Source organism: Petaurus breviceps, unplaced genomic scaffold (genome assembly GCF_028583685.1).
Source record: "Petaurus breviceps papuanus isolate PSGF00001 unplaced genomic scaffold, PetGlider_PUasm1.0 120, whole genome shotgun sequence".
Taxonomy (NCBI): domain Eukaryota; kingdom Metazoa; phylum Chordata; class Mammalia; order Diprotodontia; family Petauridae; genus Petaurus; species Petaurus breviceps.
The window spans coordinates 2023988-2046790 of NW_027185627.1; positions in this window are offsets into that span (position 1 = coordinate 2023988).

Sequence of the window (22803 nt, forward strand, 5' to 3'; positions counted from 1 at the left end):
CTATTTTAAAGTTATTTGGAGGGGAAGGTTGTAAGATCTCAACTGAGTGCTTTCTCTACTCTACCAACTTCCAAATGCTTTCTAACAACTGCTTTAAGTTTGAGGCCACTCCTCTAAGGCACCAAGTTGGTAGAGGGGAGAATATGTTCCCAGCTTGTGGAGGGAAGGGGGAGAAGCAAATTTTTTTTAATACTGCTGTTCCTCCTCTTTACCATTTTTCATTCCAGCTGATACAATCTGTCTTTATAACCTGACTAATGTATAATACGAAAGTATTTCCAGATCCTATCTTGACTATATGCCGCCATGGGGGGGAAGGGGAGGGAGGGGCACAAAATGTGAAACTCAAGGAATTGTGGAATTGAATCCCATAAACTAAAAGGAAACAAACAAATTAATTAAAAAAATAAAAGTGGAAAAAAAATACTGCTGTTCCTGCCTTACCCTCTCAGTAAATATCCCTTTATAAAAGCTAATTGAAGTGAATTGGCTATTGATATTGGAGAGATACTAACTGGCACTGAATAGATGATATTAAAGAGTTTATTTTATTGATATTAAGGACAACTCACCATAATGGAGATTCAAGTGGATCTCATTAGAATCACGCTAATCTTTCAGGGTTACCCTTAGAACCATGAGCAAGAGATATAATCAGTCAAGTTCTATAGACCCAACCTGCTAGTGAAAGTGGGAGTCAAAATGAGGATCTCAACATTTTCCCTACAAACATATTTATATCTGTACTGTATATATGACTGTACTTCACTATACGTTATTATATTATAATAAGAAGTAAACATGAACATTTCAATAAGGGACTTAGCATATAATCAAAAGTATATTGTAATAAGAATGCATCCATTTAAACAAAAATAAAAGTCCCATGTGCCATACAACACTTTGCATATATATTCAAATATATTTTAAACTGTACATTATTATATACATAAATGTACCATAATAAAAATGCAAGGCTTAGAAACATATAATTCATATATACAGCACATAATACATAGGTTGCAATTATATACAACAGATACTGTATGCATTCTAATAGTGCATTGTCTGGCTGTGTGGGTAACCACTTCTATCATTTCCTTTGAAACATCATAAGTTAATGGTGAATAGACTTGGTACTTAGACCATAACCCTTGAACTTGTGGACAACCCAGGATGACTATTATCATCCACAGATCTACTTACTGATTGGCAGTTCCAATTTTAAACTTGTCAATGGCCTATCCTCTATGGATGCTGTCTCTTCCCTAGGGGCCTCCTCAGCTGGAGTATTAAACAGGAAAGGTACAGCCTTTTAGTTCATCCCTTTTCACCCTCTGAAACCAGATCCTTCTGGGATTAGGATAAATTTGACGGAATTCCCCTGACACTTTGGGTGGCACCCCCATTCAAATTCTTCTTCATCTGAATCATCATTTACTCAGACAATCTCTCTGTATCTAGGGAATAGGGTCTTTTCTAGAGTCTTATTTAACTTATTTTACTGATCCCTCTTCTTTTACGAAACAGGGAGCCAATTGATTTTTCTAATGCGCATTGATTTTTTGTTGCAGTCTTTTGTTTCCCGAACCATTATCTGAGGCTATTTTATAAATTGAAAGTTTTTTCCCAGTTATTCTATAATATAATATGAAAGAGATGACACTTAACCAAGCTGCAAAGAAAAATAAGGACACTGAGCAGTTAAGATGAAGAAGAAGTGCCTCCCAGGCATGGAATAGGGCTTGCAACTGCATGGAGGCAGGAGATAGCTTGGAAAGGAAAGTTCTGGAAATGACCAGTTATACATTTTGGTTGGAATGTAGAGGAAGTATAGGTGCATAATGTGAAGTAAGAAAGAAGAGAAAACTGATACTAGATGTATATGTATATATGTATGTGTATATATATATATATATATATATATATATATATATATATATATTTAATCTTAGAGGCAACAAGCAACCACAGAAGGATTTTTTGTAGGCAAGTGGCATGGTCTGAACTGTGCTTGAGGATGATATTTTTGGCAGCCATGTCAAAAATGGGTCCAAAAGAGAAGAAAGTGGAGAAAGGGAGACAGAGGGGAGTCTATGGCAATAGGTCAGTGAGAGGTGATAAGGACCTGAAGCAGGAGGGTAGTTGTTTAAGTGGATAAAGGGGAATGCAAATAAGAGATGTTCTTGACATAGTTAAGAGGGCTCAGCAAGCAACAGGACTAAGTGGGTGAGGGAGAAGGACAAGCTGAGGATGACACCAAGATTACAAACTAAATAACTGGGAAGATGATAACAACTACCACAAAACCAGAAAGTTTTGAGGAAGGTTACATTTAGAAGGGAAAGTGATATAATTAAGTTTTTAATATATTTAATCAATCAACAAGTATTTATTGAGAACTTATTAGATGTTATGTGTAGCACAGGCTATCTCTCACATGTAACACAGGGGGTGGCTGTGTGACTCTAAGGGAGGCAGGATAGACATCTCCAGCCTTTTCTCCCCCTGCCCTTCTCCAAGAGAGGCTTTGTTCCCTTCCAGGAGGAGAAACAGTAGGTTGGGACCAGAAATTTAGCAATTCTGCTTTCCTCAGAGGAAGGAGACATTGGACTAGAGTTATATCTATCTGCTCCTTCAAATATAATTAGTCAAGAGGATGAAATTTTCAGGTTCAATCTAACTTCTGATTGCTACTCATTAAATGGGAAAGGAGAACACCAAGCTTTATATTCAAGCCTTGATTCTTTCCTCATTAAATATCAGTTCCACAATGAGCATACATAATACTAAGCCAAGAAACCTATTTATTATCCAAGTTGATAGTAAAACAGAAAGAGAAAATATACATATGAGAATATATGCCAGGCAATACAGAGTGAAGGAGCTGTCCCCCATTGGCAGTAAGATAACTCTGTTCAACCATGAGAGAGAGTCCCAGATCTCACCCAAAGGGGGAATTCCCTGAAGTCTCTAGTATAGCAAGCTAGGGATAGGAAAATGAAGGGGCTTCCCAGGTCCTTTCATGTTGGCTTCTTACCCATGTCTTTTTCTTCACCAACCTGAAGCAGAATTGGTATCTTTCATCTTCTCTTTCAAAGCTGGAAGCCAGAAGTGCTCAAAGCCCATGGAGACTGATGAGACTTTTGACTTGAAGTCAAAGAAGTTCCAAAGACTTGAAGAGGCTCAAGAACTCAAAGAAAGAAACCTTTCCTCTCTTCTATTCTCACTGACTTTATTCTATCCTTCATCCAGGCACAGAGAATTGATCACCACCAATGAGGAGAGAGTCCTATACCAATATACTTTAAGATTCATGTTAGGTATGCACTGGGAATATGAAAACAAAAAGAGGAGTAATCCCTGCCCTCAATGTAGCTTACATTCTAATAGAGTACATATATGAGCATGGTGGACAGTGAGGGGAAAGTGGAGCCAATGTGCAATAGATTAGCATTTCCCTTCAATAGCAATGGTTATATTGGCTTCGTGTTTGTCTTCAAAGCAATAGGAAGAGAAAAAATAGGAAATTTTTGGGTAGAAAGAGGGCAGTGGGCAAAATACAAACACAGAAGATGGACATATGGTAGTCAATTGGTCAATAAGCATTTATTAATCACTTACTATGTAGTGAAGCTGTCCTAAGCTCTGAAAAAATAAAGAGGCAAAACACAGTTCCTGGTCTCAAGGACCTCACAATCTAATGGACAAGATACCCAAGCTGGGTAAGCCTTGGCATCCTAGTAGATGCCTGGATGAGATATGAAGCATGGCCTGAGGCCAGTTAGATTGTGGGCAAAGTGAGTTTTTTCTCATTTACTCACTAATCTACAACTTAGACTATAGGCAGAGTCCCAAAACTGAATGAGCTAGCTCCCATTGGTAATTTACCATTGAGTTCAGAGGAATTTGTTGAGGTTGATATGGTCAGGAGATATACAGGAAATATTTAGCAGGTCTTTGAAAATGCAGATATAGAGTTGAGCCAATTCTATGAAGATGAAGGTTGGATATATTGACTTGGAAATCGTCTACCAAGAGATAATAATTGAACTGAGGGAAACAGATGATAGCAAAGGATCATAGGAACCATAGCTTTATAGTTGGAAGCAATCATAATGGCCATCTAGTCTAACACTCATTTTCCAAATAAGGAAATTGAAATACAGAAGGGTTAAATGTCTTGCCCAAAGTGACAGGCAGTTAATGAAAGAACTAGGATTTGGATCTTAGGAGAGATATCCAGCAAAGGAGACTGTGTTTTGGTTAAACAGGTCAGAAGAACAAGTAGAGAGAGATTTCAGATATCCTAGGGAGAGAAGTTATCTGGGACAAGGGCATAGCCTTCAGTGTCAAAAGCTAGAGAAAGATCAAAGAGAATGAGGACTGAGGAAAACCCATTAGATTTAGCAGCTAAGAGATCACTGATAAGCTTTGAAGAAGTGGTTTCATCAATTTAGAACTATGTCCCCAAAGTCACTAAACTGCATATCCTTGGATCTAGTGATACTACTGCTAAGCCCATGCCCCAAAAAGATTTTTTTTTAATAAGGAAAAAGAAAAAAATTTTTTAAAAATGTGTAAGTATAATTCTGGCAATTTTTGTTGCTGTCGAAGCAGAAGACTGGAAATAAAAATGGTGTCCATCATTTGGGGGAATAGCTGAACAAATTATGGTACATGAATTTAATGAAATATTATTATGCAGCTAAATAGTGAAGTAGGAAGACATATTGAAAGGTATTGGGAAGTGAGTGGGATGTAAGGAAAGGGAGGCACCAAGCACAGGCAGCTCCTTCTAAGAGTTTGACAGTAAAAAGGAGGAGATATATGAGTAGAACCTGAGAGAATAGCAGAGCTAAGCAAAGGGTTTTTGATTTTTTTGTTAATTTCTACATAAAATTGGGAGATTTGAGAATGTGTTCATCCTACAGAAGGAGCTGAGAAAGAGACAGAGACAGACAGATAGAGGCAGATAGGGACAGATACAGAGATGGAGAGAAACAGAGAGAGAGAGAGAGAGAGAGAGAGAGAGAGAGAGAGATTTTGAAGATGAGAGAGGGAAAGAAAGCAATGAGACAAATCTCCTAGCCCTGACCCATGGAGAAGCATAATAAGAAGGGATGGGACCAAGATCACAGGAAGAAAGGAATGGAGAAGAACCATATCTTCTTCAGATTCTGTAGCAAAGGAGGTGAAGACCTTGAAAAATTGGCTGGGTTAGTAAATTGTGGTATAGGTAAGGTGAAAGGGCTCATGATTGATGATTTATAAATACCATATAGCCAATAGCATGTATATTTCACTCTAAGGTTTCTGAAAATACTTTACACCTGTCACCTCATTTGTCACCTATGATGTAGGTACTGTTATTATCCCTATTTGACAGAGGAGGAAACTGAAGACAAGATGAGTTAAATGATTTGCTCAAGGTCACATAGATATTAAGTGTCTAAGGTTGAATTTGAACTCAGGACTTCCTGAATCCAAGTCCAGCTCTCTACCCACTATATCATCTAGCTGCCTATGCAGCATTTATCTACCATATTCTATATAAAGAGCATCATGCCAATTTCAGGGTGGATGCAAAGAAGTAAAATATGGACTCTCTTCTTATCAAGTCTGGTGAATGACTATGAAACATATATGAATAGCTATGATACAAAAATACAGCATAGTAAGAACATAAGAGAGGAAAAACAGCATTGTTTAGCAGAGCTTTAAGTGACAGCAAAGTAATACCAATTTATGTGCTTTTCAAGCTTTAGGTTTTGCAATACACTTTCCTTCCAGTCCTGTGAAATGGGCGGGGGGGGGGCAAGAGGGAGGAAAGAAGGGAATAAAAAAAGAAATTTACATGACAACTTTACTATATATTTAAAAGGAATAGCAAGTTGTATGTAAATGATTTGCAGTTTCATGTGCAATCATCTTTTTTTTATTACGTTATAGAACTACTTGTTTTATTCCATAAATTAAAAACAAAATAAGTAAAAGTTTTTAAAAAGAAATAAATAGGGCAAACATATGTAATAGTAATGGAATTTAAAGATCCCTCTGTATTGGCTTGGTTTTTGGTTTGATTGTGTTAAAAGCCAGAGCTTGTTAATCCCACTTGTGGGATGGACTTGTTGACGTGAAAAGAGAGATCTGAACTGGGAGCAGCTGGTGATGTAAATTTAGAGAGACATGAGAAAAGAAAGAGGCAGAAGAACTTTTTGGAAGCAGCACCTTGGAGGCAGAGAGAGACTGAGAGGATTGCTGAGGGCCACTTTGAATTGCCCAGGACTTTTGAGAGCTGCCACCCAGAGCTGTCAAGGACTGAGGAGACATGGCTGTTATGCTAGTACTTTGTCTGTATGTTTTGATGTTGTTTTGTCAGTTCTGTCCACTGGTGAAAGACAGTCCTGTTGTTGCAGAAGTTTTGGAACCTTGCTGTTGGTTCAGAAGCCCTGAAGAAGGATTTTCTTGTTGTATGTTTACAGAAATCCTGGAAGAGGTTTTGCTAATGTTTTCAGGGGTCCTAGGACTGTTCTGCAGACAGAGAATGAATTAATGAAGAGACTGGCGATGTATCTTGTGGCCTTGCTAAGCTTTGTCTCCCCAGTAACAAAGATCGCTGAGAACTTGCCTCATGTCAAGATGAAGAAAAGACCTCCATTTGAGTATTAAATGATATGCTTAAGCTTGTTGTAACTCTGGGGTAGATTCAATTGTGATCCAAGGGTGGGAAACTTTTGACCTTTTTGTGCTCTGTGATTGAACAAATGAATGTACTTTACTTATGATTGGAAACTAATCTCCATTTGAGAACAGGGGCTTTGTGATGGACTAAATGAATGTACATCCTAGGAGTGCAGTATTATTTAGAAGAGGGACTTTGTGATTGATTAAATGAATGTAATGTCCAGGGGTGGAGTAGTACTTGATTAAATCACACTTGGGATAGTACTTGGAGATTATTGAATTACACTTAGTAAATGCTGTATTTTGAGTGATGTCATATTTTGATTCTCTCTGTTCTTAATTTGTCACTGAATAAAATAGAGAGCACCTATGCTGGTATTTTGAACCTTGGGAAGTTGCCTTTGCTTGGCATTACATTACAACATATATCAGCAAATATGATTTAATTATAATTAGCAAGTATAATTTAATTGCAATTGGCAAACATTAAATGCCAGCTATTAGTATTATTTTTATCATCCCCATTTTACAGATGGAAAGACTGAGGCTCAGGGACATGAATCAACTTGCTCAGAGTCATACTGATAGTATTAAATCCAGGGCTCTAACTCACATCCTTTGACTTCAGGCCAATTCTTTCTGTTATGCCACATTGCTCCACAAATCCCATCAAGCAAAATAATATAAATGACATTAAAGAGTGGTTTCAAGCTGACAAGGAAGTTAACAGGGAGCATTGCATTGGTGATACAATAATAGAAAGCAATGTCTTGATCTCTTCAGATAAACCAAAGGCCATTAATAAAGACAGTAAAGAAGAAAATGTCACAGAGGATAAGAAAGCAACTTGGGGTTAAGGATGCTTCAGCCTTTAATTCAAATATTCAACAAAGGCATGTTTCGAAGGACATAATGAGGTTGTAAACCCTTTACTCAACTTGGGAGAGAATGAGGCAAATTGGGGAGGGGGCGGGGGGGAGGGAGAGTTGATAGAGATTTTTAAAAGAAGCTATTTCCTGGGTATCTCTGGCATGATCCTCTTAAAGAAGGTATTCATGGTTAAATACAAGCTGACTACAAATGACCTCTAAGATTCCTTCCAACTTTTAAATTCTGTGATCTCACAGCGGTAGAGGGGAATAGGGCACAGTATGGAATGGCAGAACCGATTACTGACCATTGAAGCATGTCCAAGTAGATGAAGGAGAAGGAGGTCCTCAGAAGCTGTCATAAAAGGACAAAAGATTTGGTAAGTGAGTTTGAGTGACAAAGTCAGCTCCCTGGCTGCCTGTTCCAACCTGAGTCTTTGGTCCAGTCATTGGTTTTCCTGTTCCCCTTAGCTACTTGGATTTTTAGTACTGTCCATACCCTGGTATCTCTCTGTCCTGACTTTTCAGTTTATTCTTGTGTTCCTCTCAAACCTACTTCCTATGCTTCAGGGAGAAATTTCCTTTCCCTGCCTGGGGATTTTCCTAACCACCAGTGCCGATAGACTGTGCCTCAAGGAAACATAAAATCTCTTAGGGTCATAATACATGTTCACCCAAAGTTCGATGTTTTCTAAATTTATAGTCATAGTAATGTTCATTTATGTTCATAATAGTGACCAAGTCATCAGAAATATACTCTTTCTACTAAGTCATGGAAGCATGCACTCTATTATAACATGACTTTCATTAAAAAAAAAAATGTTTTCCAAACTATAGCACTTGGACGATTGATCCTCAATTCAATTATCCAGGGCAACCATTCCAAACAAGGAGGTTTCACTGTACCAATAAGTAATCTCAGCTGATTCTTAGCCCTTTGAGATAGTTTTACTTTATTTCCAAGAAAGAGAAACCTGATTTCTCCTATTTGAGTCAATGCACCAAAAAGTGTTGAAACTCTGGACACTTGAGATAGTATTCATCAGTCAACATCTGGGAAACCATCACACCTCTACATGGATATTTGGCAATTAAAAGTGAGGATACTTATTTATGAAGGCTTTTCCTTCCATGCAGTACTATATATGTATGCTTCTGCCTCATACTGGACAAGATGTACTCAGACCTTCCTACAGGCCCCAAGCTGCAGCATCACCTCTCTGAGGGCAATTCTTCTCAAGCAAGTCTTCCCAGAAATAAGAAGCCCAATGGAGAGTAAGTAGGTCATGATCTAATACCTGTTCTTAGCCTCACTGGATCAGTCCACTAGATCCCTGTAGATGTCTGCCGTGTCCTCTGCCTAGAATGCTCTCATTCCGCTCTGCTTCTTAGAATCCCTCCAAATTCAAGCACCAACTTTTGCTGGAGGTGTTACAGTTAACCTAGAAAAGTGGTGCAGTAGACTTGTCAGGCCTGGAGTCAGGAAGACCCGAGTTAAAATCTGACCCCAGACACTTACTAGCTGTGTGACCTTGGGCAAGTCACTTACCCCCATTTGCCTCAGTTTCCTAATCTCTAAAATGAGCTGGAGAATGAAATGGCAAATCCCTCTAGTATCTCTGCCAAGAAAACCCCAAAAAGGGTTTGCAAAGAGTTGTGCATGACTAAAACAACTGAACAACAGCAGAGCATCTTCCCCACAAAGGTTACCTTCTGTTTATTTTGTAAGTACCTTCTATATATGCATAGATATCTATATCTTCCCCATTGGAGTATAAGCTCCTTGAAGGGAGGCACTGTTCTTGTTTTTCCTTGTATTTCCAACATTTTGAATAGTCCCTGGAGCATAGTAAGCATTTAATAAGTGCCTGTTCATTGACTGATTGATTGATAACATAGGCAAGCCTTACTTTCTTTCTTTCTTTTTTTTCCCCTCAAATTCTGAATTACCTATTCAGTGAAGAGACTGTCTTTATTCTGGGCTGGTCTTTGCCAGAATTTCATTTTTTTAAAATATGTCACAAATACTTTTTAAAAACTTCTACTGACAACTTTGTTTTGACTTCATTGTCATTTCCAAATAAAGTTAAGCAAAAGCAACTGAAGCTTCTTGTTGTTGTTGCCATTGTTGTTGTAGTTGTTGAATCCTTTCAGTTGAGTCCAACTCTGTGGGATGCGATTTGGGGTTTTCTTGGCACAGCTACTGGAGGGGTTTGCCATTTCCTTCTCCAGCTCATTTTACAGATAAGGAAAATGAAGCCAACAGGGTTAAGTGACTTGCCCAGGGTCACACAGCTAATAAGTGTCTGAGATCAATTGGAACACAGGAAGATATGTCTTCCTGATTCCAGGTCTGGTACTCTATCCACTGTGGCACCTTGTTGCCCCCAAAGAAGGCAGTCTTCCTTTATTCCTATACAGAGTACTGAAAAAGTATATTCCATAAATGGAGTCAAAGCTATGAACAAGAAAAATAGAACCTAGATCTGGAAGAGACTTTGGAAGTCTAGGTCAGTACTACCTCCTTACCTATTTTACAGATTAGGAAGTTGAGACCCAAGAATTTCAAAATTGTTTTCTAAGATTTGAACCTGGGTCCTCAGATTCCAAATCAAGCATTCTTGTCCCTATACCAAATAGTATTTGTCATTTCTGTTCTCCTCTGACATTCTTTGATGGTCTAACTACTCCTAAAACAACTCCCACATCTCCAGTCCTGAGCCAATCTAAACAAATTAGCCATTCTTTTCTTTTTCTAGCTCTAGACCCTATAGGCATTAGTGATACATCCAATTTTACTACAGCAGCTTCTAAAAATTAGGACCTGATTTACACATCAAACTTTTATTGTTCTCTCTTGTGTTTAGAATTCCAATGAGTCATGGTAAGGATAGTTATATTGTTCTCTCCAGTGGGATCCTTCATGATTACTATGGGGAGGAGGGACTTGTTTAGGAAAAGATGAGGCAGTAGTGGTGGAGTGGGGGCAAAGAGAAAGACAGAGAAACAAAGAAATAAAGACAAGGAAAAGGGAGAGAGAGACAGAGACAGAGACAGAGAGACAGAGAGAAACAGAGAGAGAGAGACAGAGAGAGACAGAGAGACAGAGAGACAGAGACAGAGAGGGAGAGAGACAGAGAGAGAAGAGAGAGAGAGACAGAGAGAATAATTTATTACACACTTATCGTATTCCAGACACTGTGCTAAGTGCTGGGAATAAAAACGTATGAAAAAAGAAAGATGGCCCTACCCTCAAGGAGCTTTCGAGAGAGAAAAGACAACATATAAAAGTGAATTGAAAAGCAGAAGAAGGAAGGAAGATACCTGCATAGGGGGCGAGGTAGAGAGGTGGGCTGAAGCATCATAGGCTGGTCTGGGTTGGAAGAGAGCATAATGGGGGAAGGGGCATGCTTCCCCAAATGGAAGTTCATGGTAGAGGCATTGCCAAGAAGGCTCTAATTTCAGATCTTCCACTTACTTACCTTGGGCAAGTACTTCACCTCTCTCAGCTTTAGTTTCCTCTTCAGTAAAATGAGAGACACAATGGTATGATGGCTAGAGTGCTGGACTTGTTGCTAGGAAGATCTGGGTTTGAATCCCACTTATTAGATTATGGCCCAAAGCAAATTACTTAAGTTCTAGGCTTCCTTACCCCTCGGGGAAGGGAGTGGTTTAGCACTTAAGCTGAACTTTGGAGGAAGCTAGGATTCTAAGGTAAGAGGAAGGAGTGCTTTCCAGGGCTGGGGTCATGCCTATGCATGGATGGGGGAATTCTGATGGGGCAGGGGAGGGGGGAGCAACAAGTAACTTAGTTGACTGGAATATCTTGTGTATGAAGGAGAATAACATAAAATGAACCTGAAATGTAGGCTGGAGTCAGACCATGAAAAGTTTGAAATTTCAAGATAAGGAGTATGCCTAGAGGCAATGACAGTCATTGAAAGTTCTTGGACCTGGGAGTGCCAGGGTCAGAATTGTGTTTTTCAAAAATTATGTCGGCAGTTGTGGGGAGGATGAATCAGGAAGGTAGTCTAATTAGGAGGCTATTGGAATAGTCTAGATGAGACATAATGAAGGGCAAAATTCTAGAACAGTAGTGGGGAGAAGTGGATTGATGCAAGAGATGTTAAGGAGATAGAATTAATAGGGCTTGACAACTGATTAGATAGAGGAGATAAGGCAGAGATTAGTCCAGGAAGACAGTGAAATTGCAAACCTGTGACTGGAAGGATGATGATACCCCCCCACAGAAACAGGAAGTTTAGAGGAGGGAGAGGTTGGAGAAATGGGATGTGAATGATAATTATATTTTATTTTAGGCATGGTGAATTTGAGATGTCTAAAGTTAGATATATCCAGTACTCACTTGGGGATAGAGCACTGATGCTCAAGAGAGAGATTGGGGCTTTAGGGATCATTGGTGAAGAAATGATAAGTGAATCTTTGGAAATGGATGAGATTGCCAAGAAAAAGAGGGTCAAGTCAGAAGAGGACCAAGGAGAGAAGCTTGGATGGGAGGAAAGGGGATGGTGGTACAGGGTGAGATGTATAAAATTAAAGGAAGGAGCATGGCTGATGGTCCAGTAAAAGGGTATGAACAGTGTTCAGATAGGTAAGAGGATTCCCAGGACAGAGCTGTGCCATGAAAACTGAGGATAATTGTGTTCAGAGGATGGTCAACAGTGTCAAAAGCTGCATCACAATCAAGAAGGATGAAGACTCAGAAAGGATCATTCACAGTTAAAGAATCTTTAATAATTTTAAAGAGAGAATTTCAGTTGAGTGGTTAGAAATGGAAGCCTGATTACAAGGACTTGAGAAGCAAGGGAAAGGAATACAGAAAGCTTTTTGCAGGAGTTTGGCTATGAAGGACGAGGTAAATCAGTCAATTGCTCTCTATTTTAAATGATAATTCTTGCTAACTACGGTGTCAGCTCTCATGTGGCCTGTCCAGGGTGGAAGTATTGGGGGGTGGGAAGAAAGTTGGATAATTTCCCAACTACCTACCTCTGCCCTCTGTCACTACCATTCCAGTTGTCATGCAAAATTAACCCTGGGGACTCACTGTTCTCTTTTCAAGATGATGGTGAGTGAGATCCAGCCCTGGTTGGAATAGGAGTTTATCTCCTAGACAGTGAGATAGGAAGCAGATAGAGCATTAGACTTGGAGTCATAATCACCTGAATTCTAATTCTACATTAGATAATGATTAGCTGGGTGACCCCACACAAGTACTTAACCTCTAGGTCTCAGCTTTTTGCTTTGTTAAATGGAGATAATAAGTGCCTATCCAACAGGGCTGACGTGAGGATCGAATGATATTACTTATATAAATGCTAGCTTTTGTTATTATCTGCCCATTCCACCCTGTCTGTGGGAAAGAAGAGATAGCAGAAAAGAGACCATCATCACAGGCCATATGATGTTTCCCCTGGGATCAGCACCATCCTTAGTGCCTTTCTTCAACCACCCACCCCCAACCTTTGGAAGACTCAGTCTCAAAAGAACCATAGATTCCAAGCGGGAAGGGACCTAAGTGGCCATCTAGTCCAATGCTTTCATTCTACTGACAAACAACTAATGCCCAGAGAGGATCAGTGACTTGCCTGGGGGAGGATTTATAGGGTTTATACATCTATAGGGGAGGGTTTAAAACCAGCACTTCCTGGCTCCAAGCTCATTCTCTTTTCACTCCACCATGTTACCTCTGTGGTGGTGTTGGTCCTGGATTCATGCCAAGTCCAAGGCTGCCATTCATCCCATCCCCCACCTCCAGGTCTGGGCTGGGTCCAGGAACAGAATTTGGAAGGGTAACAGAAGGCTGAGGCCCCACTGAAGCACCCACTTGGAGAAGGACAATGTTCCGCTTTCCCCTCCTCTCTTTCTCTTTGTTCAGCTCCCTACCTTGTTTTCAGTGAGGAGTTTTAAAAATTGGGGAATGGCTGCCATTCCTATCCCTACACACCTCTCTGAACTTCAGCACAGGCAGGAGGTATCCAGAATGTTGTAGCTAAGGCTGACAGCAAAAGAAAAGATGTTCAAGCTCCATTGGAGGGGCAAAGCCAAGAATGTAGCGCTCTTACCTTTAACGAGCCCTCCACCTAATTTTAGACCAAAAGGACCATAACCCCACCAGAGGTCCTTATGAAAGAGTGGAACTATTCTCTGACTGGGATCCTGATTCCACCCCTCCTCACTCCTCACCATCCAATCCCTATCACCAACTTTTCCCAGCACCAGCTTCACTCCCACCCAAACACCAGGCTTCACCCCTGCCTTGTTTCTAAGAGAAGTAAGTGAAATATAAGAAGCCCTCTAAATTTCCTGCCCTGGTGAAAATCCAGCTTCTGGTCAAAGCTTTGCTTGCCCTGTTCAGATTTGTGGATTTGACCTCTGAATGAATAAATCAACAAATGAAAATGTATTTATGTGCTTACTTTGTTCCAAGCATGGAGAATATAAACACAAAAAGATCACAGCCCCCAGACTGAAGAAGCTTATATTCTTCTAGGGAGAAACAACATGTATAGGGAAATGGTGGCTTGGGATAGGGGTCTGTTACAGAGCTGGTGAGCTGATTGTGACCTTTCCAGTAACAATGGCAATATTGATTAGATTACAATTCCAGAGCTGAAAGGGGCTTTTTACTGAGCCATTCTTCCCTTGAAGATGATTAGAGTGGAATGTAAACATGACTGGGGCCAACTAGACATCTAAGGGCACATTGAACTACTTCTGTTCTTTCCAGATGTAAAATTCTTGGGGATGTGTCATGATGAAGCTTTATTGAGGCTACCTTCTTGAGACACACACAAACCAAGGGGTGAAAAATGGGACCCAAGCTTTCACTTGGGAGTAGTTACTGCCCGCAATGGATTGTTCTTCTCTCTGGCACCAGGAGACCACCTCAACCAGTCCTCAGGGCATCTATCAGAGTAGAATGTTGGCGAGTCCAGAAGGCTTCCCTGATTGCAAAGTACTTTGAAAGTTCTATGTCACAATAATGAGGGGTTTTATTAGTGACTATATTTTCTTTTAAGAGAACTGAACAGCTTTCTAAAAGTTCATTTAATTAAAAAGAATAGGAACAAGTGAAATGTCTGCACTGGTAGCAGCATTTCTCTGCCAAGTAGAAAATTACAGTTATGTTTTCAAGCCAAAGAGTTGGTGTTTGCTTCCCCTTTGTGTCTCATCCATGGCCTGAGTTCCAAACTGATGAACCAAGCCATCCCAGCCTGGCCCAGAGCCCAGGGTCCAGAGCCCAGTCCGCCTTGTCTCACCTCTTGCCTTCTCATCCTTATTGGGATGTTTGTTAGACAATAGGGCCAATCAGGAGAGTGTTCTGAGTGCCACCTCCCACTGAGAACCTCGGCAGTGAATAAAGTCAAGACTTTAAGGAATTATTTTGAGACCCTCAATATGGTCACAGTTGCTTGTTTCTCCTTGACTTAGGGCCTCCAACAACTCTACCACCAAAGCTATGAAAGATTCAAATGTCAATTCTGTTTTCTGATATTTTCCTATTTTGAAACTTTAGACTTATATGCTCATTCACTGATATGTACATAAGGCCAAGTGAATAATCATTCAGTTAATTTAGACTGTACAGAGAATTGAAAAGACAATTCCAATAAAGCAGATATGATGATGGTGATGATTGGTGAAATATAGTGCTTTTTCTTTGCAAAGAGCTTTTTGGACATTATTTCATTTGATCTTAACAACACTGTGAAGTAGGTGCTACCATTGCCATATTACAGATGAGAAAATTGAGGTTTAGAAAGATTAAATAATTTGTCCTGACCTATACATCTAGTAAGTTTCAGAAGCAGGCTCTGAACTCAGGTCTTCTTGACTCTACATATATTACTCTGTCTACTACATAATGGCACTTGGGATACAGATCAGTTGATCATTTTGGTAAATTAACTAATAATTTCTTGTATTCATCCATTTCTCAAATCTTAGTCTCCAGTAGTTCCTCTCTCCTTTCAACTCCTTCACCACGTAGTATCAATAAGGCTGAGTTGGCAGTTAACTGTGTCTTGATTTTGTTGTGCTGAGTCATTAGTCAATCCTCACACTGTTTTTTAACCTTCTATAGCCTGAGGGGCTACATGATTGCAGTGGATAGAGTGATGGGCTTGGAGTCAGGAAGACTTGAGTTCAAATCTAGCTTCAGGGACTTACTAGCTATGTGTTCCTAACTAAGTCAATGAACCCTGTTTATCTCAGTTAACTAATCTATAAAATTACCTGGAGAAGGAAATAGCAAATCATTCCAGTATCTTTGCCAAGAAAATCCCCAAAGGCAGTACAAAGAGTTAGACATGACTGAAAATGACTAAACAAAGCAAACAGACAAACAAATAAAAAACCGCCTGAGCTGGCCTTCGGAACATGCACAGTTTGGCTAACCTGGAGGTGGCTGGCTGGGCTCCTACCACATAGCTGCCTTGATTGGCTACCTGCCTCTTTAAAAGAGACAAGAGAGGGCTTTACTCTTTTTCTTCTCTCTTTTCCGCCATCTTGTGTGTGCACCAAGAACTGAACAGGAGAGAGTGGAGGGACTTGCCTTTCCCTGCTTGTCTCTCTTTTACCCCAGCTCTGAGAAATGAGCCTGAAGGTGTCTGTTTCTGTTCTGAGTTCTTTGTCCCCTTCAGATGCAGGTGTTGGAGGTGATGCTCACAAACTGGGTGTGGGCCATAGAGAGCTTGGTCCCTGTATTATGGGTGGGGTGGGGTGCCTAGTCTTTGCTGTCACTGAAGCCTTAAGAAGCCAGGTGCTGGAGACCCAACCCTCTGCAGGGTCCCGGACTTGGGACCTGGACTGTACTTACTAGAAACCAGAATAAGCTATAAACCCAATCCCCTCCTCCCCAGAGACTGTGGGGACACGAAGGAGAAGTGGGATTATGTTTCCCATCTGCTGGGGTAGTAAGTTTGTATAATTATAATGATGCTATTTAAAGAAGATATTGCCTTTGTAAAAGGTCCACTGTTATACTCCCATAAATGTTGGTCTACCAAATTGAACTATAAACTTCTTGAAGGCAAAAACTTCATCTTATGTATTCTTCTATCCCAATAGCAGTTAGCACAAAGTTTTGCACATACAAGTGCTCAGGAAATTTCTCTTTCTAAAAAAATTATTTTTGATTTATGGAATAAAACATGCATTTTCATAAAATAGTATAATAAAAAAGGTAACTGCACATGAAACAAGAAATCTATTATGTACAACTTGCTATTCCTTTTAGATATACGATTCAAGTTATCCTGTAAATTTCTTTTTTTTCTATTTCCTTTTCCCCCCATCCTACCCTAGAGATGGCTACCATTAGATACATACACCCATACACATATATGTGCAATTATTCTACACATACTTCTATTTATCAATTCTTTTTCCAGCCAATTTTTATCAATTTCTTCCTTCATATGTACTTTATTTTTAATCTGTATATTTATAATCATCAAATTGCTTGGTCTCTCAGTCGTTTTTACAATATTGTTGTTACTGTATACAGTGTTCTCTTGGTTCAGCTTACTTTGCTCTTTGTCATTTCATGCAATTCTTTCCATGCCTTTCTAAGATCATTGGATTCATTATTTCTTATAACACAGTAGTGTTCCATCACAATCACATACCACAACTTGTTCAGCCATTCTCCAGTTGATGAACATCCCTGTGGTTTCCAGTTCTTTGCCATCACAAAGAGAGCTGCTACAAACATCCCATTCACATTTAAAGTTATAATTACTATCTGAATTTTCCTTTATTTTATTTTTACTCACTATTTCCTTTCTCAGTCTTTTTTTTCCTACCCTGTCCCTGTTACTTTATCTTCTCTTAATCAATTTTTCCCCTTTCCCTTTTACTCTTGTGGCCATATTTCCATCACCACTATGGGACCTCAGGGTCTGAGGCAGAAAAGTCAGGAAAGGAGAAAAGGCAAAGATTCCACTTTTCTCTCTTCCTCTCAGTCCCAGGCTGAGGTGCAAGGTGCTGTGCTGATATGGGAATGGAATGAGGGACTATCAGTCCAATGGAGTCTCATCACCTTAAAGAATGAGGATCCTTTAGGCTAGGAAGAGTGTTTTTTTTCTCTGTAATCTTTTAGCAAGTGGTTGTTTTCTTAGGAGAAAAATATAACCTTTAGTAAATCTCCTAGTTATTGTGACATAAAACTTCTAAAACACTTTTCAGTCAACTCTAAATGATCATTCAATTTGAAAGCTTGTCTTGAAAGAGCACTAGAGGGCAGCTAGTTGATGCAGTGAATAGAGCACTGGCCCTGGAGTCAGGAGGACCTGAGTTCAAATCCAGCCTCAGACACTTAGCACTTACTAGCCATGTGACCTTGGGCAAGTCACTTAATGGCAATTACCCTGCCCTTCCCCCTCCAAAAATAAATAAAAAAAAACACTAGAGTCTAGGCTCTGGAGTGAAAGGAGCTGAGTTCAAATCCCACCTCTGACATTTAAACCTGTGTGACCTTGGGCAATCTCCCTATGCCTCATCTAATAAGTAACAGGGTTGAATTAGATGACCTCTCAGGTCTGTGCCAGCTCTCCATCTATGATCCTAACATCTTTCGCAGTAAATCTGCTTCTCTTCTTGACTTCACTATTTCTCTCTATGGCATCACCATTCACCCTCTCAGCTTCTTAATCTGGGAGCTCTCATCAACTCTTCCCTCTCCTTTACTTCTCATATTCAATTAGTTATCTGGCTTTGAATTTTTACAGCTTCTCTTTCATCCATCCCATCTTCTCAAGTGCCATGGCTGCCGCCACACTACGAGTAGAAATTTAACATTTCAAGATACTTCTGCATCATTGTTGTGTTGCTTGGTGGTGCAGTGGATAGAGTTCCAGGCCTGGAGTCAGGAAGACCCAATTTCAAATCTGATCTAAGACACTTTGCTAACTGTGTGACCCTGGGTAAGTCAGTTAATCCTGTTTGCCTTAGTTTGCTCATCTGTAAAATGCACTGAAGAAGGAAATTGTAAACTGCTCCGAGTATCTTTACCAAGAAAACCATAAACGGGGTCATGAAGAGTCAGACATGACTAAAACAATGGAACAACATGCTATAGATTCAAAGGTAGTTGAAGAACCAAACTCAGAGAGTGTTGTTCTGTGGCTTTGTGTCCCTTGGATAAATGTCCCTCGTGGCGTGACACAATATTCTATCCCCGGTGCTTTCCTGGTCAACATTTTTCTCAATGACTTGGATAAAGACATAGATAGCAGACTTATCAAATATATAGATGGCATGAGACTGGAAGGGAGAGCTCTGAGCAAAGATGACATAATCAATATTCAAAAAGGGATCTCAACTGACTGGAATGTTGGACAGAACCCAAGATGAAATCTAACAGGGATAAATATAAAGTCCTGCACTTAGGTTCAAAGAAATCAATAATACAAGTACAGGAAGGGGGAGGCGTGGGTTGGCAACGGTTCATGTGAAAAAGATCTGGGGGGGTTAATTGACCACAAGCTTAATATAAGCCAACAGAGTGACACAGTAGCAGAAAAAGCTAATGTAATCTTGGGTTGTGTTAGTAAAAAATTCCTAAGTCAGCAAAGGGAATAGGCCTGCTGTATTCTCTCCTGGTCAGACTTAGAGGACTGTGTTCAGTTTGCTACATTTTTATGGATTTCGATAAAGAGAAGCATGTCCAGAGGAGGTGAAAGGATGCTTAAAAGGTCTGGAAGCATTGTCAAATGAGTATTTGGGTCAGAAACTAGGGATGCTTACTTGGGAAAAGATAAGATTTAGGGGGGATGTGTTAAACTCAACTCTCTTCACACATATTCAGCATTCATAGCCTGTAATGTGCTCATCTGTTCATACATAAAAAATTAGAGAGAATGTTGCTGGTGGGGAATGTAGGAGGGCTGAGCTCCCTGACTGTTTTCAGAAGGTAGAGAGAGAACTGTCTGGCAGATGGATTTCACTCTTTGGAAAAGGAGCCTGGCAGTGATTGGGTTCCTGCCACTCTGGCTTTGCATGAATCTTTCCCACAAGGTCACTGACTGTGACCCATCAGCAGATATAATATCCTGTTTACCTCTGTATCATCCCCAGTGCCTACATTCTTCTTTGCACATCCTAGGCACTTAGATGTGTGCTGAATAAATTAGTGGTTAGACTGAAAGAATCTCACCTGTCCCATGACCCTCCAAGGGTCGATTATCCTCATATACTGAAAAACTGATGACTGGTTGGCAGATTTCCACTAACTCTAAAGTATAAAAGAAGCAGGTATCCCCATGGGCTCTCCAAAGCTCAGTTTAGCAGATATTGAGCCAGATCCTATGCAGGTTGGAGGATCCCAAAACCCTACTAAGACACAGGATACAAGAAGATTCTGTCAGCATCTTTCATTGACTTTGAGGCCACTTTGGGGTTAGCTACCATTGGACCCCACAGAGGGATATTTGTTGAGGAATTAACCAAGCAGGAAGGAGTGGGGCTAATTCCAACATCAGTCAAAAATGAGCTTGTAATTCCAACTATAGACTGAACCCTATCCCACTCTCCTAGCCAACTCCTTCGCAAATGTGGCCCTAAAGTTGAAACAGACTAGGGAGTGTGAATGGCTCAGTGCCCCACATTTCCATTAAGTGCCTACCCTTTGGACAGCTTCATCTTGAAGCAACTACTTCATGTATGTGGAACTGCCCGTCATTATATTTCCCTCTGGCTTTCCAATGCACTTTTACGACCCCATAATTATAGACAAATCCAGATCTCCTCATGAAAGGGATGCATCATAGGCAATATTCTCAGCCGTTAACTGAAAGTTTTGTCTAATTATCTGCCTTCTTCCCCATCCTCACTCCAACTCCAAATATTCTAATGATAGCCCCTCAACTTCTGGCTGTTTTAGATTATAAACTAATAAAGGGGAGAGAACATATCTTCATCACTGACTTTGCAGACAAATTACAGCATAGCCCAGATAAAAGGAACATTTTTCTTGTATATTTGTGCTCTTTCAATCAACCCTGACATAAAAACAAAAATTAGTTATTATTATGTATCCCATATGATTCCATTTATTGGGGACACCCCATAGTGTTGTCTTTTCGATGGTTGCATAATTCAGAATTGCTCCAAAATCTAACATTTGGTGCTCCATTGAAAAAGCACTTGACTGTCTCATTCCCATTTATATTCTGTCTAGAACATAAAATATAAAAGATGGAAGCAGACTTACAAATCATCACATTCAACCTCCTCACTTTATAGAGGAAGAAACTTATGGCAAAGTGATGATGCACAGTGACTAGGCCAGAGTGCGTGGTTAATAAATGACTAGACTAGAGTGCCTTGAGCTCTGAACTTGGAACAAGGAAAATATGGATTAGAACCCAGTCTCAGACATTACTGACTGTGTGACCTTGGGCAAGTCATATAACCTTTCTAGGTCTCAGTTTACTCATTTGTAAAATTAAGCCTGTACTTCCTGACTTCTAAGCTCCCTTCAAGTTCTATCTCTAGGCTATTCTGATCCTTGAAAGCCCCTGACTTGCCCAGTGTCACAGAGTGAATGTCTTCACACTCTTCCCTCCTTCCCCATGTCTTGGATTTACTCATTTGCTCAATCTATCGAGGTCTCTTCCTCATCTAAAGAAGGACTTGTGGAATGTCACCCCCTCCATGAAACCTTTCTAGATTCAAGGGGAATGGATGGCCATCTTCTTCAGCTACCACTTTAAATCATTAATCTACAATGACAAAACTTCATTATGATGGTTTTTACATGACATTTTAACATTGGCAAAGAGCTCAATATCCAAGCTTAAAGCTGCACAAAGACTTTTGTGACACCCTGTGTATTTCCATTTAATTTGAGCTTTCACAAGAGCCCTTGAGATAGGTACCAAAGGGATTATTATTCCCATTTTACATATGAGGAAACTGAGGCTAGGAAAGGTTGAGTGACTTGCCCATGAGACATGTGGGGAACACATGTCATCTTGACTCCAAATCCAACATTCTGCTATACCATACAATCTATGTATAGCACATAATAAGGCTGAATTAGATAGGTTGCCCATGAGCTGCAGAAGTGTCTCATCTTTACCTATCCCATTGATGATCTCTTTTTGTTACAATAGCTCTTTCATCCTGTAATTGAAGCCCTGAATATTCAACACTAACAAGGTAATGTTGGAGTCTTTTGGGAGAAAATGTTGCCTTTCCTTATGAATTTTAAAACGGCCTTGATGCCCTATTCTCATGGGCACATTTGTACTGGGCTGAAAAGTGGGTCAATGAAGCAAAGTAGTGTCTTGTGTAAGGGAGGTAGATCTCCTGGGGGAGACTGTGGTAATGACTACTTGATGGAAATTCCCCTCGCCCAGTATAACAAGGGAGATTTTTTTTAGTGACTTTATGACCACAAAGAGAGGCAGCCAGTGTGTTAGAGTACCTAGAGAGCCAGCCTTGCAGCCTGAAAGAGCTAGGTTCAATTCCCTCTTTTGATACATACTGCTTGTATTGCTCTGGGGAAGCCAATTAACCTGTCTGTACTCTAGGCAACTCTCTAAGACCATTGTTGTTGTTGTCATTGTTTGGTCATTTCCAGTTGTTTCTGACTCTTCTCAACCCCATTTGGGGTTTTCTTGGCAAAGATAATACAGTGATTTTTTATTTCCTTCTCCAGTTCATTTTACAAATGAGGAACTGAGGAAACAGGTTGAGTGACTTTCCCAGGGTCACACAGCTAGTAAGTGTCTGAGACTGGATTTGAACTCACAAAGATGAGTCTTCCTGATTCCAGGTCCAGTACTCTATCTACTACACCACCTAACTTCCCCCCTAAGACTATAAGTTGCAAAAAAGTTGGAGGTCCTTATATCAAGAAAATCATAAGTCAAGTTCCTATCCATTGTCATGACTACAGATGCTAGGTTCACACTGCTGAGTTCAGTTCCACATGGAAGAAAGATTACCAGGGGTAGGGAACCTGAGGCCTCAAGGCCACATGTGGCCCTCTAAGTCCTCAAGTGTGGCCCTTTGACTGAATCCAAACTTCACAGAACAAACCCCCTTAATAAAAGGATTAGTTCTATAAAACTTGGACTCAGTCAAAAGATCACACCCAAGGACCTAGAAGGCTTTGTGTGGCCTTAAGGCCACAGGTTCCTCAGCCCTGGATTATCCTATAAGAATAAGAGGGCAAACATCTAGTACAAAAGGCAGAGGAAGAGTAGGTCTTTGAAAG